General features: G+C 50.6%; 1 protein-coding gene across 1 annotated transcript in view; it reads right to left on the bottom strand.

The window, feature by feature from the left end:
- NCK1 (NCK adaptor protein 1) overlaps nucleotides 1-10,716 on the bottom strand; it is a 137,936-nt gene extending 127,220 nt beyond the window's left edge. Inside the window, exons 1-2 of the mRNA XM_029067718.1 lie at nucleotides 10,602-10,716; nucleotides 6,809-6,897 (exon numbers count right to left, since the gene is read on the bottom strand). The gene's annotated coding sequence lies outside the window, so the exon portion shown is untranslated. The remainder of the gene's footprint in view (nucleotides 1-6,808; nucleotides 6,898-10,601) is intronic.
- Between the last annotated feature and the right edge of the window lie 7,758 nt (nucleotides 10,717-18,474).

Raw genomic sequence — 18,474 nt, 5'->3', positions numbered from 1 at the left:
CACTTCGGCCTATTTACACATTCTGAACCAGTGGACTCTATACACAGACCTCTAAAAATACACACGTAAAAAACGGAGGACTGGCAAATGGGTCTTTCTAGCTTACCGTTCGAGGCGAAACTTAAAGGCTATATGCACAAGGTGGCTAGCGGTGGGTTAGAAATTACACATTTTAAGCACTACAGATGGGAAAAAAAAGCACCTCAAACTATACAAGGAAAATAATACTAGCCGGGCGACACGGTGACATTTCTAATCACAAAATTCAAACACCAGACCCCTCAACCGACCAATTAAAAATCAATTTTGACAAAATCAGCAGTAACCTACAGAGGAACTTCTCGCTCGTTTAGTTTTGTAACATTTGACTATACAGAACCTGGACACGTAAAACCACTTTGTGCGACAAGAATTAAATGTCGGGTAAAAATATACCGTCAACGTACGTAAAGATTCAGTCAGATGTAAGCATCCTTTGGTCCAGATACTTCAGAACAGCAAACGGAGAAGCAGCAAGGCCTAATGGAGGGAGCACGAGGCTGGGAGTCAGAGGACCGGGGTTCTCATCCCACTTCTGCCAAAGGCTTGCTGTGAGCCCTTGGGCAAGTTACTTAACTTTGCCGTGCCACAGTTCTCCTGTTCTCCCTCCTACTTAGAATGTGAGTCCCATGCTGGAGGGGGACTGTATCCAACCTAAGTAACATATTTGACACATAAATACGCCTTTTTAAAAAAAAAAAAAAAGAGCATCCCAAGTCCACCTAATTTGGGCCCACAGCTCTAGGCCCTGAGCTTTTGAAATCCCAACCGTCCCCACTTAGGCAGGGAAGCTCGGTCAGCGCAAAACCAGACAGCGGGCGAGTCCCTGAATCAGAGTCTCATGGTCTCAGTCTGTACGGAGGAAGGAGAACCATTTAAGTAGGAGAGGTTCTGGCTCTCTCCCGGGTAAACAATTCTGCTCTTTAAACTCCATCTTGAAACCCTCTTTAAACTCCAAGCCACCTCCCACCCAAGTCCAGAAGGGGCAACCCAACAGCAGTCAATTTCCCCCCAACCTCAAGCATCTTTGGGATAGCCCCAATGTATTTCAGAAAAATCCATACAATAATGGTATTTATTAAGCACTTACTAGTGCCAAGCACTGTTCTAAGCACTGGGGGTGGGGGGGGGGATACAAGGTAAGCAGGTTGTCCCACGTGGGGCTCAGAGTCTTAACCCCCATTTTACAGGTGAGGTAACAGGCACTGAGAAGTGAAGTGACTTGCCCAAAGTCACACAGCTGACAAGGGACGGAGCTGGGATTAGAACCCGTGACCTCTGACTCCCAAGCCCGGGCTCTTTCCACTGAGCCACGCTGCTGTTTCTTCCCAGTCCTTAGACGAGAAGAAATAACTTTTTAAAATGCTATTTTTCCTCATTAAAATCAATGCATCAATGGTATTTATTGAGTGTTTAATATGGGCAAAGCACTGAACTGAGCAGTTGGGAGGAGAGTACAATACAGCAGCCCCATTCCCTGCCCCCACACAGCTTAGTCTAGAGGGATATTGTTCCGATGAGGGAACAGGCCCGTGTGATCACCCAGTGGCGGAGCTGAGATGAAGACCCAGGTCTCCTGTCTCCCAAGACATGCCCCTTCCGGGATGCTGCCCCTCCAATCCATCAAATGGAAGCTCAAATAAACAGTAATAATAATAATTGTGGTGTTTGTTAAGCGCTTACTAGGTACCAGGCACTGTACTCAGCACTGGGGTGGATACAACTGAATCGGGTTGGACACAGTCCCTGTCCCACGTGGGGCTCACGGTGTCAGTCCCCATTTAACAGACGAGGTAAAGGAGGCCCAGAAAATGATAATAATTATGGTATTTGTTAAGCGCTTACTATGTGCCGAGCACCGCTCTAAGCGCTGGGGTAGGTATAGGGTAATCAGATTGTCCCACGTGGGGCTCACATTTTTTAATCCTCATTTTTACAGATGAGGTCACTGAGGCACAGAGAACTGAAGTGACCTGCTCAAGGTCACAGACCAGACAAGGGGAAGAGCCGGAATTAGAACCTATGACCTTCTGACTCCCAGGCCCGGGCTCTATCCACTACGCCATGCTGCTTCTCACGCGATAGCAAAGGAAGGGCTCCATTTGGAAACTGAAAATGATTGGCCTAACTTATCCTGCTTCAGGCAGGGCCGGGCCAACTGTCTGGTGACGCTTGGGGTTATTAGCGAAGCCCCCTCAGTAGGAGGAAGAGCTCCCAGCTCCGCCCGGAACCCGGGTCCAGGGGAGGAATGTGCCGGAGCGGTGAGGAATGTGCAGCGTGCGCGAGGAAGCTACAAATCTACGACCCTCTCCTAGGACTCGCCACTGCCTTTGGCCTAGAACCGGGGGGGTCAAGGGGGTGGCTTGGCAGAGGGTATGCAGAGAGAGAAGACTGTAAGCTCCTGGAAGACCAGGTCCTTTTCTTTCACTGCACTCTCCCAGGTTTCCTCTGAATGCAGGAAAACAAAGCGTCAGACCAGGCTACCTCTCAGTGGAAAACCGAGTCGACCCGCTGGGAGGTCTGCTGTCGAGAGAGGAGGGGCTCTTTTCCAGCAGGAGCTTCAAAAGGAACACGGACAAGCGGAGGGAAATCAGCGATAGCACCAGGTGCTGCGAACAACGCGAGAGCACGAAAGGGCAGCCTTTGTGGTTCTTAGATGAGGGAGGAAAAAAAAGGTTTCTCAAAGTTATTACCACCGTGAGCCCCACGTGGGGCAGAAATGGTGCCCGACCCGGTGATCTTGTATAATAATCTGATCCTCCGGCACTCGGCATAGAGTCAGCACTTCACCGATCACATTTTTAAAAGTACTAACCATTTCCACTTAACCGAAGGGACGTTACTCTGACGAGGAACCGGGGGGCGGCCACTCGGTCTGGACTGTAGGTTTCGCACTGGCCCTTTTGAACCAACATTTCCCCCCGACTGTGAAACTCACTCACCTATACAACGTAGACAATTACAAGCTCTCCCAAAGGTCTGACGTAGACCTTTGCCCGCAAAAGGCGCTCGATAACTACTCCTGAACTAAAGAAAGGAGGCACCACGAGCCACCACATCTGTTAACATTTCCCACCGGCTGCTTATTTTTCGCCACCGTGGCCCAAGAAGAGCAGGTAGGAGGGGATGCTAAATGAGGTCAGGAGGAGGGTGCGAATGGCAAATGCGAGACTGTCCTTCTCCTACTAATAATAATTACGGTATTTGTTAAGTGCTTACTATGGGTTCAGCACTGTTCTAAGTGTTGGGGTAGACACATTCATTCATTCATTCGATAGTATTTATTGAGCGCTTACTATGTGCAGAGCACTGTACTAAGCGCTCGGAACGAACAAGTCGGCAACAGATAGAGACAGTCCCTGCCGTCTGACGGGCTTACGGTCTCATCGGGGGAGACGGACGGACAAGAACAATGGCAATAAAGAGAGTCAAGGGGAAGAACGTCTCGTAAAAACAATGGCAACTAAATAGACACAAGGTCTTCACCTCCATTTTACAGATGAGGTAACTGAGGCACAGAGAAGTTGGGCCGCTTGCCCAAGGTCACACAGCAGACAAGTGGCAGAGTCGGGATTAGAAAGCACGTCCTCTGACTCCCAAGTCTGTGGTCTTTCCATTAAGCCAGATCACTTCTCAACCAATAACAGCTACTAGCATTCACTCCTTCATTCAGTCGTATTTATTGATCACTTAAGCACCGTTCTAAGCACTTACGAGCAGTTACGGCCAGGAAAGCCCTAGCCTCTAACTACTGAATATCCAGATTCATTCATTCATTCAATAGTATTTATTGAGCATTTACTATGTGCAGAGCACTGTACTAAGCGCTCGGAATGTACAATGCGGCAACACACAGAGACAATCCCTGCCCAGATGAGAAGGACCTGACCAGATTCTGATGCTCTGCTATAGGCACTATCGTAAATCGCCAGAACACGCTTTCCGTGGCTGTGTCGCTACTTCAAAAAGGGAAATTTGCCCATAGATGAGAGATACGTGCGGCTACTCAAGAAATTCAAGTGTGGGTGTGATTTTCTCATTAAGCCTTCCTGCCAGACACTCCAGACACTAGCCGCGTTAAGCACTTGGCCGAAAGAAACTACGATGATAATTCCTGTGGTACTCGTCAAGCGCTTACTGTGGGCCAGGCGCCGTGCTAAGCGCTGGGGTGGATACGAGCAGAACAGGTTGGACCCAGACCCCGTCCCACAAGGGCCGCACAGACTTCATCCCCATTTTACAGAGGAGGGGACTGAGGCTCGGAAAAGTGAAGTGACTCTCCCAAGGTCACAAAGCGGACGGGTAGCGGAGCCGGGATGGGAACCCAGGTCCTCTTGACCCCCAGGCCCGTGCTCTATCCACTGGGCCATGCTGCTTTCTAACGTTCCAGTCCAATGGACAGTACGAGAGTAGGTCAGGAATGACTAATAATAATAATAATGTTGGTATTTGTTAACCGCTTACTATGTGCCGAGCACTGTTCTAAGTGCTTGGGTAGATACGGGGTAATCAGGTTGTCCCACGTGAGGCTCACAGTCTTCATCCCCATTTTACAGATGAGGTAACTGAGGCACAGAGAAGTTAAGTGACTTGCCCAGTCACACAGCTGACAAGGGGCAGAGCCGGGATTCGAACGCATGACCTCTGACTCCCAAGCCCGGGCTCTTTCCACTGAGCCACGCTGCTTCTCTAGCGTTCATTAAGAGGACTAGGCCTTTGCCACAAGATTAGCAATCTGAGACCCTTCTGGAACACTTCCTCTGTGGCCTAAAAAAACCTAGGGTCCTGCCTTTTTTCCTTCATAGTTTCATCTGGATGCAGAATTTAGGCTGCTTTTCTACCAGGCCTCAGCCATGCTTTGGTCTCCCCCAGACGACAATAGGCCCCAGTTGAGATTCTCCTTAACTCCACTGTGAAGACCCACACAGGACCATGGCTCCTTTATCTTTCTGCGAGAAGGACCTGTCTGGAGAAGCAGTGTGGCAGGGGCCTGGGAATCAGAAGGACCTGGGTTCTAATCCCGGCTCCACCACTTGTCTTCTCTGTGACCTTGGATGAGTCACTTAATCTCCCTCTATCTCAGTTACCTCATCTGTAAAATAGGGATTAAATTCTGTGAGCTCCGGGCAGGACACGGACGGTGTCCCATCTGATTTACTTCGTATCTGCCTCGGGGCTTAGAACAGTGCCAAGCACAGAGTAAGCACTTAAATACCATTAAAAAAAATTGTTTTCACTATTTCAACAGAGGCTGAATGCAATCCGTTCTCCTAAAACGGGAGGCTGCATTCTTGACAAACCTCAAGTCAAGGAAAGCCTCACAAGTGCTGACGAATACCACAGTCGTCATTATTAGGTGTCGCACCGACTGTTCACTGTTTCTTCCAACATCCCATCACGTTATATCCAGAGAAGATACGTGCTGAAGGAAAAACACTGCCTAATCCCCCGAAAGGGTTCTATCAAAAACACATTGGGCAAAATCTGCACTACAGTAAAACCGAGTGAACTTCAGAGTTATCATCTGTAACTTCTACAGCGGCTCGGGCTTTAGTTTACGGCTACCCTACTCTCCCCTGAGAACTTCCCTGCAGAAGAGACAACCGGGCCGACCTGCAAGTCCCTGAACTGGAATACCCGTAGCCATTTCCGTAACCATTCAATCCATCAATCAATGGCATTTATTGAGCACTTACTGTGCGCAGAACACTCTACCAAGGGCTTGGGAGAGTACAATATAATGACGGGCAACAGGCTCGCCAATTCATCGAAGACGGTACCTTTTCAGTTAGAGATGTATCGATGAGTTCCTGAAATAATATATCTAACGGCTACTCGGGTAACCTTATCAACAGTGATATCCCTCAGGCTATCAGTTTTTTTAATTCGACGTGTTGGATTGTTCTGCCATTTTTTGCGGCAGAGTGGAAAGAGCTGTGGCAATCCCCAGCCGAGAAGCAGCGTGGCTCAGTGGAAAGAGCACGGGCTTTGGAGTCAGCGGTCATGGGTTCGAATTCCGGCTCTGCCACTTGTCAGCTGTGACTTTGGGCGAGTCACTTCACTTCTCGGTGCCTCAGTTACCTCATCTGTAAAATGGGGATTAAGACTGTGAGCCCCACATGGGACAACCTGATTCCCTTGTGTCTACCCCAGCGCTTAGAACAGTGCTCTGCACATAGTAAGCGCTTAACAAATACCAACATTATTATTAATCCCCGAAAAACTATCAGAATCCATCATTCGAAGCAATCGACCGAATAAAAATTTTTCACAAGTTGGATCTTGGTTTCCAGATGGAAAGGAAGGTAAATTTCACTTTCTTATTACAATTCTTTGATTCTTTCCAAATTTCTAGGGCTTCTCTCAAGCTGAGTGCGAAAGTAGGGAATACTATTAAAAGCTATATGAAAAATGTAAAACGCCGACCAAATTAAGTGATCGTTCCTGATCGCGTTTCATTCATTCATTCAATAGTATTTATTGAGCGCTTACTATGTGCAGAGCACTGTACTAAGCGCTTGGGATGAACAAGTCGGCAACAGATAGAGACGGTCCCTGCCGTTTGACGGGCTTACGGTCTAATCGGACTGTACGCAATCGGATTCTACGCAATCAGTTACATTTACGGAGCGCTTACTCTGTGCAGAGCACTATACCAATTGGGAGAGTATAATGCAGCAAAGGTACACATTCCCTGCCCACCACGAGTTTACAACTCCCTCGCCTGCAATTCAGATCTTCAAGAAAAATATTGCCTTGAATAACTTACATGCCAACTGAACGTTTATCGTCCCTCTCCCCAAGAAACACCCCAGCCGGGTGGCCTCTTCGCGGACTTGAGAACGATGAAAAATCAATCTTAAAAAAAAAAAAAAAGAAAATAAATTGCACACGCTCCGGGAGCCAAGAGACACGGGGGCCTAATCCGGGCTGGGCCGCCTACCCGCTGTGTGACCCTGGGTAACTCACTTGACTTCCCTGTGCTCTGACTTCCTCGTCTGTAAAATGGGGGTGCCGTCCCTGTTCTCCCTCCCCCTTGGCCTCCCTGGTTCCGCAGCATCTACCCCAGGGCTTAATGCAGAGGAAGACTTTAACATACCCCACTGTTCAGCTGCACTGGGGAAGGAGAGTTTTTGGTGTTGGGGAGGGGGGGAGAGGAGATTTGGGTTAGGGGGAAATGTCTGCTGTGTGACTTTGGGCGAGTCACTTCACTGCTCTGTGCCTCAAGTACCTCATCTGTAAAATGTGGATTAAAAGCGTGAGCCCCACGTGGGACAACCTGATTACCCTTTATCTACCCCAGCGCTCGGAACAGTGTTTGGCACATAGTAAGTGCTTAACAAAGAACATAATTATTATTATTATTACTGAGAGGAGGGGATGGAAGGGAACTTTGGGGTGGGGCGGGGGGGGGGGAATGGAGGGGAAGGGATGGAGGGGAACTTGGGGAACACGGGCCAGGGAGTCAGACATGGGTTTTAAATCCTGGCTCCAGCACTCGTCTGCCATGTGACCTTGGGTGAGCCACTTCACTTCTCCATGTCTCATTTATGCCATCGGTAAAATGGGGATTAAGACTGTGAGCCCCACAAGGCACACACCTGGTTACCCGGGTCTACCCCAGCGCTTAGAACAGTGCTTGGCACATAGGAAGCGCTTAAATACCATAATTACTATTATTAACTCTGGGGTGGGGGATAGAAGGGGACGGAGGAGAGAGTGCATTGTGGGGGAGATGGGAGGGTGCATGCATTTTTGGCCATCCCCTCCCCCTCACACCCCCTGCAGGGGGTCCCCGGGGGCCGGGTGGGCGGGGGGAGGGGCCCAGGTTTGTGAGTGCTGGGCACGCCCCGGTAGGGGGAAGGGGGGAAAGAAGGGGAAAAAGAGGGAGAGAAGAAGGGAGAGGAGGAGAAGGGGGGAAAGAGGGAAAAGGAGAGGAAGAAGAAGGGGGGGAAGAAGGAATAGAAGAGAGAAAAGAAGGGGGAAAAGAGGGAAAAGGAAAGGAAGGGGGAAGGAAGGGGGGGGGAAGGAGAGGGAGAAGAGGGAAAAGGATGGGGAAGATGGGGAAAACAAGGGGGAGAAGGGGGAGAAGAAGGGGAAGAAGGAAGGAAAAAGGGGAAAGAAGGAAGAGAATGCAGAAAAGAGGGGAAAGAAGGGGGAGAATGGAGAAAAGAGAGGAAAAAGGGAAGGAGGAGGAGCAGGTGCGGGGGGGCAGGGGCAGGAGCAAGAAGGGCAGGAGGAGCGGGGGGGCAGGGGGAGCAGGGGGAGCGGGGGGCAGGAGCCGGGGGGGCAGGAGCGGGGGAGGGGCAGGAGCGGGGGAGGGGCAGGAGCGGGGGAGGGGGGCAGAGGGAGGCGCCGTCCATCCCTCCCCACCTCCATCGGGAGTCCGTCTGCGGCGGCACCCACTGACACCTGGGGCCCCGGGGGTCGGCCAGGGCCAGGGCCAGGGCCCACTGCCAACCCGTCACGGGACAGGGAGGGTATCTCTATCTGTCGCCCCACTGTCCATTCCAAGCGCTTCGTCCAGTGCTCCGCACCTAGTAAGCGCTCAGTAAAGAAGCAATAAAGAAGAGGGATGAAGACCGTGAGCCTCCCGTGGGACCACCCGATGACCCTGTATCCTCCCAGCGCTTAGCACAGTGCTCTGCACAGAGGAAGCGCTTAACAAATACCAACATTATTATTCTCTGGGCCTCAGTTCCCTTATCTGTAAGATGCGGATGAAGACTGTGAGCCTCACGTGGGACAACCTGAAGACCCTGTATCTCCCCCAGCGCTTAGAACAGTGCTCTGCACAGAGGAAGTGCTTAACAAATACCGACATTATTATTATTTTCTCTTGGCCTCAGTCTCCTCATCTGTAAGATGGTGATGAAGACTGTGAGCCTCACGTGGGACTGCCTGATGACCCCGTATCTCCCCCAACACTTAGAAAAGCGCTCTGCACACAGTAAGTGCTTACCAGATACCAACATTATTATTATTATTCTCTGGGCCTCAGTTCTCTCATCTGTAAAATGGGGATGAAGACTGTGAGCCTCATGCGGGGCAACCTGATGACCCTGTAATAATAATAATAATAATAATGTTGATATTTGTTAAGCACTTACTCTGTGCCAAGCACTGTTTCAAGCGCTGGGGAAGATACAGGGTCATCAGGTTGTCCCGGTATCTCCCCCAGCGCTTAGAACAGTGCTCGGCACAGAGTAAGCGCTCACTAAACTTCTCTGTGCCTCAGTTCCCTCATCTGAAAATGGGATGAAGACTGTGAGCCCCACGTGGGACAACCTGATTCCCCTGTACCTATCCCAGCGCTTGGAACAGTGCTCTGCCCAGAGTAAGCGCTTAAATACCAACATTATTAACAAATACCGTATCTCCCCCCAGCGCTTAGAACAGTGCTCTGCACGTAGTAAGCGCTTAACAAATACCCTATCTCCCCCAAGCACTTAGAACAGCGCTCTGCACAGAGGAAGCGGCAAGGATGTCTCTGTTACCGATTTGTCCGTTCCAAGCGCTTAGTACAGTGCTCTGCGCATAGTAAGTGCTCAATCGATACTACTGAATGAACAAAGACCATCATTATTATTATTATTATTATTATTAATAATAAATATGAATGAATGGACGGGGGGGGGAGGCGGCCCTCGGGGCCCGGGTCGGTGTCCCCTCACACACACAACACACACACACACACACAAAACGCACACATTCATTCATTCAATAGTATTTATTGAGCGCTTACTATGTGCAGAGCACTGTATTAAGCGCTTGCAATGGACAAATGGGTAGCAGATAGAGACAGTCCCTGTCCACTGACGGGCTTACAGGCTAATCGGGGGAGCCGGACAGACAAGAACAATAGCAACACACACACACAACACACGCATGACACACAACACACATCACACACGCATCTCACACAGACACACAACACACACGACACAGACACACAACACACACGCCACAGACACACAACACACACGCCACAGACACAAAACACACACGCCACAGACATCACACACACCACGCACACGCCACACACACGACACACATCACACGCCACACACACATACGACACACAGACACACAACACAAATATCACACACACATCACACACGACACACATCACACACAAGACAGACTCAGAGACACACAACACACACATCACACACACCTCACACACGACACAGACATACAACACACACCACACACGACACAGACATACAACACACATCACACACACCCCCCCCACACACAAGACAGACACACGACACGCACCACACACACACATCACCCAGACGACACACGACACACACCACACACACACACACGACACGGACGACACACCACACGGACGACACACGACACACACGACACACACATCACCCAGACGACACACAGCACACATCACCCACACACAGACGACACACACCACACACATCACGCAGACACACAACACACCCCGAGAGAGAAGGCGTCAGGACCGGCCCAGCCCCTCCCCCCCCCCCCAGCCCCCCGCCCCGGCCTCGCGCCCTTGGGCTCGCGCGCCGCCCGCTCACCTGAGGCAGGGTCGTCCGTCCGTCCGTCCGTCCGTCCGTCCTTCCGTGCGTGCGTCGCCACCCCCGGTGCGGCCGCTCGGAGCGGCTCCTCCTCCTCCTGCTCCTCCTCCTCCTGCTCCTCCGCCGGCCGCCGCCGCCGCCTCCTTCTTCTTCTTCTCCTCCTCCTCCAGCTCCTTCTCCTCAGGAAACCCCCGCCCGGCCTCGCCCCCCCATTGGCTGCCTCCCGACCAATCGGCGCGCGAGCCGGCCGCGCGCCCGCCGCCCATTGGGCCGCACGCCCGTCCGTCCGAGCCCCCGCCGCGCTAACGTGGAGGGAGGAGGGGGCGGGGCGGGGGCCCGGCCGTGGTCCTCGCCCGCGTCGTCCTCTCCCGCGTTAGAAGCCGTGGCCATTAGAACGGACCCAAAATGACCCAAAATGACCGTTCAACCGTCGTGGGCCGCACATGTCTGCAAGCCTCACGCGACCCCCTGGGGGAGCTCGATGGAGGCCGGCCCAGACCCGGACCCGACCGGCCCAGACCCAACCAAACCTGGCCTGAACCAAACCAGGCCGAACCAAACCGGCCCAGACCGGACCAAACCGGCCCAGACCGAACCCGACCGGCCCAGACCAGACCAAACCGGCCCAGACCGAACCACACCAGCCCAGACCGGCCCAGACCGAACCAAACTGGCCTAAACCAAACCGGCCCAGACCGGCCTGACCGAACCAAACCTGGCCTGAACCAAACCAGGCCGAACCAAACCGGTCCAGACCGGACCAAACCGGCCCAGACCGAACCCGACCGGCCCAGACCAGACCAAACCGGCCCAGACCGAACTAAACTGGCCTAAACCAAACCGGCCCAGACCGAACCCAACCGGCCCAAACCTGGCCCAGACCAAAGCAAACCGGCCCACACCGGTCCAAACCGAACCTGGCCCGAACCGAACCAGACCGGTCCAATCCGAAACAAACCTGGCCTAAACCGAACCACACCGGCCCAGACCGGCCCAGACCGAACCAAACCGGCCTAAAACCAAACTGGCCCAGACCGGCCCAGACCAGACCAAACCGGCCCAAACCTGGCCCAGACCGCAGCAAACCGGCCCACGCCGGTCCAGACCCAACCGAACCTGGCCCAAAACGAACCAGACCGGCCCAATCCGAAACAAACCTGGCCTAAACCGAACCACACCGGCCCAGACCGGCCCAAACCGAATCCAACCGGCCCGGACCAGACCGAACCGGCCCAGACCGAACCAGACCGGCCTAAACCAAACCGGCCCAAACCGGCCCAGACCGAACCAAACCGGCCTAAACCAAACTGGCCCAAACCGAACCCAACCGGCCCGGACCAGACCGAACCGGCCCAGACCGAACCAGACCGGCCTAAACCAAACCGGCCCAAACCGGCCCAGACCGAACCCAACCGGCCGAAACCAAATCGGCCCAGAACGAACCGGCCCAGACCAAACCAAACCTGGACCAGACCGGCCCAGGCGCAACCCCCCACTCGAGGCCCGTCCTTCTGGGGAAAAGGAAAATTAATTGACCATTCTTAGGGTATTTGTTGAGCCCTCAGTCGGCGCTGACTGCTGTTCCCCAAATTGTAATAATGATAATGTTGGTATTTGTTAAGCGCTTCCTCTGTGCAGAGCCCTGTTCTAAGCGCTGGGAAAGATACAGGGTCGTCAGGTTGTCCCACGTGAGGCTCACAGTCTTCATCCCCATTTGACAGATGAGGGAACTGAGGCCCAGAGAAGTGAAGTGTTTTGCCCAAGGTCACCCAGCTGACAAGTGGCAGAGTCGGGATTCGAACCCATGACCTCTGACTCCCAAGCCCATGTTCTTAACACCGAGCCACGCTGCTTCTCATTCCAAGCGCTTAGCACAGTGCTCTGCACATAGTAAGCACGCAATAAATCCTAATGAGTGAATACTGCACACCGTTCTCAGGCTGGGGGTAGATACAGGGTAATCGTGGCTCACAATTTTAATCCCCATTTTGACAGGTGAGGGAACTGAGGCCCAGAGAACTTAAATGACTTATAATAATAATGATGATGATGGCATCTGTAAAGCGCTTACTATGTGCCAAGAACTGTTCTAAGTGCTGGGGGAGATACAAGGTTGTCCCACGAGGGACTCACATTCTTAATCCCCATTTTACAGATGAGGTCACTGAGGCACAGAGAAGTTAAGTGACTTGCCCAAAGTCACACAGCAGAGAAGTGACAGAGACAAGATTAGAACCCATGACCGCTGACTCCCAAGTCCCGGGCTCTTGCCACTAAGCCATGCTGCTTCTCTACTGTATGTGTGTGCATAACAAAAACACTCCCACTTGTTTCGCTGTCTTCCGACTCCGAGCCCGTTGTTGGGCAGGGATTGTCTCTATGTGTTGCTGAATTGTACACTCCAAGCGCTTAGTACAGTGCTCTGCATATAGTAAGCACTAAATAAATACGATTGAAGGAATGAAAACATTCCCACTTATTTTGTTTTGTTGTCTGTCTCCCCCTTTTTGGACTGTGAGTCCACTGTTGGGCAGGGATCGTCTCTATCTGTTGCCGAATTGTACACCCCAAGCACTTAGTACGGTGCTCTGCACATAGTAAGCGCTCAATAAATACGACTGAATGAATGAAAAGATTCCCACTTGTTTGGTTTTGCTGTCTCTCACTCCCCCTTCGTGGAAAGAGCCTGGGCTTCGGAGTCAGAGGTCATGAGTTCGACTCCCGGCTCTGCCACTTGTCAGCTGTGTGACTGTGGGCGAGTCGCTTAACTTCTCTGTGCCTCAGTTCCCTCATCTGTAAAATGGGGATTAACTGTGAGCCTCAAGTGGGACGACCTGATTACCCTGTATCTCCCCCAGCGCTTAGAACAGAGCTCTGCACATAGTAAGCGCTTAACAAATACCAACATTATTATTCTAGCTTGTGAGCCCATTGTTGGGCAGGGATGGTCTCTCTCCACCAGTGCTTAGAACAGGGCTTGAGAAGCAGCGTGGCTCAGTGGAAAGAGCCCGGGCTTGGGAGTCAAACGGCAAGAGTTCTAATCCCGGCTCCACCACTTGTCAGCTGTGTGACCTTGGGCAAGTCATTTAACTTTTCTGGCCCTCAGTTACCTCATCTGTAAAATGAGGAGTAAGACTGTGAGCCCCATGTGGGACAACAACCTGATCACTTTGTATCCCCCCCACCCGGCGCTTAGAACAGTGCTTTGCACATAGTAAGCGCTTAACAAATGCCATTGTTATTATTATTACATAGCGCTTAACAAATACCGTCATCATCTGTTGCTGAATTGGACATTCCAAACGCCTAGTACAGTGCTCTGCACACAATAAATGCTCAATAAATGCTCTGCACATAGTAAGCGCTAAATAATTACTATTGAATGAATGAATAAATATGAATGAATGAATGAATGAATGAATGAATGAATGAATGAATTCCCAATGGCCACAGAGAACTCTCGACGCTTTCCTCAATCGCCACCGAAAAGGGCGCATCCACCGCATCTGGATTTTTATCTTCAGGGGTTTTTTTGTGTGTTCGTGGAGCGCTTACTATAATAATTATGGTAATTGTTCAGCCCTTCTCTGTTCATTCATTCATTCGATCCGATTTTTGAGCGCTTGCTAATAATGATAATTATGGTACCTCTTAAGCGCTTACTTCAATCATAGTTATGGTACGTGGTAAGCGCTTAACTATGTTCATTCATTCAGTCGAATTTCTTAATAATGTGGGACCTGATGATCTTGTATCTACCTCAGCACTTAGCACAGTGTTTCATTCGGTCGTATTTATCGAATGCTTACCGAGGGAAGAGCACTGTACTGAGCGCTTGGGAGAGTACAATACAACAGTAAACGGACACATTCCCTGCCCACAGCGATCTTACTGTCTAGAGCATATAGCGTTTAACAAATGATCTAATCCAGTCAGTGGTATTTATTGAGCTCTTACTACGTGTAGAAGCAGCGTGGCTCAGTGGAAAGAGCACGGGCTTTGGAGTCAGGGCTCATGAGTTCGAATCCCAGCTCTGCCACTTGTTGGCTGTGTGACTGTGGGCAAGTCACTTAATCCCCATTTTACAGATGAGGGAACTGAGGCACAGAGAAGTTAAGACTGTGAGCCCCACATGGGACAACCTGATTCCCCTATGTCTACCCCAGCGCTTAGAACAGTGCTCGGCACATAGTAAGCGCTTAACAAATACCAACATTATTATTATTATGTGCACTGCACAGTTCAAAGGCTTGGGAGAGTACAAGAGTTGGCAGATAAATTCCCTGGCCACAAACGGTTTACAGTCTAGAGGGAACTTACAGGGTTTTTTAATTACTATTATTTTATCCAAACAGCTTCCAAACTGGTCCTTGATCCCCTGCAGTCTGGCTTCCTCCCCCTCCTCTGAAAGGGGGCTATGATTATTATTATGTATTGTATTTGTGAAGCACATACTCTTTGTCGAACATTATACCTCAATCTTGTCTTCTTGCCAAATCCATCCGCCTCTACTCCCTCTTAATCCTCCTCGACCTATCAAGGAGCCTTCATCAATGTCGACCACCTCCTTCTCCTGCAAGCTTTCACTAACCGTGTCGTGGTCGTGGACCCCCTCCTCTCCTGGTTCTCCTCCCATCTCTCTGGCCGCTCCTTCTTCGGGCCATTCGCCGACCACTCTTCTGCCTCCCACCCTCTGCCCGAGTGCCTCAAGGCTCAGTTCCGAGTCCCCTTCGATTCTCCATCTACACACGCTCCCTGGGCGATCTTCTCTCCCATTGCTTCGCTGACCATCTCTGTGCAATAGAATACCAAATCTACCTCTCCGGCCCCAACCTCTCTCCTTCTCTGCAGTCTTGCATCTCCTCCTGCCTTCGGGATATCTCTACTAGGATATCCCGCTGGACAGCTCAGATTTAGCACGTCCCGAACAGAACTCCTCTTTTTCCCACCCATACCCTCTCCTCGTCGTAACTTTCCCGTCACGGTAAAAAACGCTACCATCGACCCGGCCTCGCAATCACATAATCTTGGTATCATCCTCCACTCAACTCTTTCTTCAGCCCAGAGATTCAGTGTGTCACTAAGTCTCTAGAATCTTCCCCTTTCTCTCCGTCCAAATCCTATCTCGCCTTGATTACTGCCTCCTCACTGACCTCCCTGCCTCTACCCTCTACCCATTCCAGTCCATACTTCACTCAGTTGCCCGGGTCGTTTTTCCCCCTGTTAGACTGTAAGCCCGTCAAAGGGCGGGGACTGTCTCCATCTGTTGCCGATTTGTACATTCCAAGCCCTTAGTACAGTGCTCTGCACATAGTAAGCGCTCAATAAATACTATTGAATGAAAGCCACTTCTGTGCCAAAACCTCCAGTGGTTGCCCAGCTCTTTCTGCATTAAACAGAAACAAACACTCCAGCAGCTCTTCCCCTTCTACCTAACCTCACTAATCTCATTCATTCATTCAATTATATTTATTGAGTGCTTACTGGGTGCAGAGCACTGTACTAAGCACTTGAGAGAGTACAATAGAATAATAACAGACCCATTCCCTGCCCACAATGCTGTTACAGTCTAGCGGGGAGACAGACATAATATAAATAAATTACAAGTATAATAATAATAATAATGTTGGTATTTGTTAAGCGCTTACTAGGTGCAGAGCACCGTTCTAAGCACTGGGGTAGACACAGGGGAATCAGATTGTCCCACGTGAGGCTCACAGTTAATCCCCATTTTACAGATGAGGTAACTGAGGCACAGAGAAGTTAAGTGACTTGCCCACAGTCACACAGGTGACAAGCGGCAGAGCAGGGATTCGAACCCATGACCTCTGGCTCCCAAGCCCGGGCTCTTTCCACTGAACCACGGGTATGTACATAAGTGCCGTGGGGCTGGGAGTGGGGTTGAATGAAGGGAGCAAGTCAGGGCGACACAGAAGCGAGTGGGAAAAGAGGAAAGGTGAGACTGGGGGCAAGTCACTTCACTTCTCTGGGCCTCAATTCCCTCATCTGGAAAATGGGGATGAAGACCGTGAGCCTCACGTGGGACAACCTGATGACCCTGTATCTCCCCCAGTGCTTAGAACAGTGCTCTGCACAGAGCAAGCGCTTAACAAATACCGGCATTATTCTTGTCTGTCCGTCTCCCCCGTATTAGACCCGTAAGCCCGTCAAACGGCAGGGACTGTCTCTATCTGTTGCCGACTTGTTCATTCCAAGCGCTTAGTACGGTGCTCTGCACATAGTAAGCGCTCAATAAATAAATACGATTGAATGAAAGGGAGCTATCATTATTATTATTACGTATTATACTAAGCGCATACTATATGTCAAGCACTATACCTCTGATCTTGTCTATCTCACCACCGACACCCCGCTCACAATCCTCCCTCCGGCCTGGAACTCCTTCCCCCTTCGTATCCGACGCACCACCACTCTTCCCATCTTATTATTTTTATTTTAGGATGCTTGTTAAGCACTTACTATGGGCCAGGCCCTGTACTGAGCACTGGGGTAGGTACAAGCTGATCGGATTGGACACGGTCCATGTCCTTCATGGAGCTCACGGTACCAATCTCCATTTTACAGATAAGGTAAATGAGGCACAGAGAAGTGAAGCCTCTTGCCCAAGGTCACACAGCAGACAAGTGGCAGAGGAGGAATTAGAAGTCAGGCGTTTCTGACTTCCAGGCCGGTGCTTTATCCACCAGGCTAAGCTGCTTCTCTTCAAAACCCTTCTAAAAATCCTATCTTCTCCAAAAAGCCTTCCCTGACTAACTTTCCTTTTCCCCCTCTGCACTTGGGTCTGTACTCTCCCCTCCCCCAACTGCATTTATGTAAATATCCTAGTTCTCTGCCACTTCCTCTGTCTAATTTATATTCATGTCTCTCCCCCGACCCCACCAGAGGTAAACTCCCAGCGGGCAGGGATCGCATCTACCATCTCTATTATATTTTATTCCCTTAATTTCTTAGTAGGGTGGTCTGCACGCGATGCGGTCTGACCACAATAAATACCATTAATTGATTGCCACCGGTGAGGAGGCTGCTAGAGCAATCTAATGGGCATATAACAAGAGTTTGCCCCATCAGGGGCTGTCTGGGGGAAGAAGAAGAGGCAGATCGAGAAATTAATAATAATGGCATTTGTTAATAATGTTGGTATTTGTTAAGCCCTTACTATGCACTGTTCTAAGCGCCGGGGTAGATTTACAGGGTAATCAAGTTGCCCCACATGAGGCTCACGGTCTTAATCCCCATCCCACATGAGGCTCACAGTCTTAATCCCCATTTTACAGATGAGGTAACTGAGGCACAGAGAAGTGAAGTGACTTGCCCGCAGTCACACAGCTGACAAGTGGCAGAGCCGGGAGTCGAACCCGTGACCTCTGACTCCCAAGCCCGTGCTCTTTCCCTGAGCCACGCTGCTTCTCTGCTCCTTCTTCTTCTATTTGTTAAGCGCTTACTATGTGCCAGACTCTGTACTAAGCGCTTTTGAGGGAAGACCCTCGGAGCTGAATGAAAGTGAGCTCTTTTCTAGGCTGTAAGCTCCTTGTGGGTAGGGAACCTGTCTGCCAATGCTATTGTATTATAATTTAATTATTTGTATTGATGTCTGTCTCCCCCACCCCCAGACTGGGAGCTCGTTGTGGGCAGGGAATGTCCATTTTTATTGTTGTAAGGTACTTTCCCAGGTGCTTAGGACAGGGTTCTGCACACAATCGGTGCTTAATAAATACGATCGCCTGAATGAATGAATGAATATTGTATTGTTCTCTCCCAAGAGCTTAATACAGTACACTGCACACAGTAAGTGCTCAATAAGTATAACTGATTGATCGATGAAAGCTGAAAGATCACAAGCTTTATTCATTCA

This window comes from Ornithorhynchus anatinus, chromosome 1, assembly GCF_004115215.2.
Source record: "Ornithorhynchus anatinus isolate Pmale09 chromosome 1, mOrnAna1.pri.v4, whole genome shotgun sequence".
Taxonomy (NCBI): Eukaryota; Metazoa; Chordata; class Mammalia; order Monotremata; family Ornithorhynchidae; genus Ornithorhynchus; species Ornithorhynchus anatinus.
This window is presented reverse-complemented; position numbering and strand designations above follow the sequence as displayed.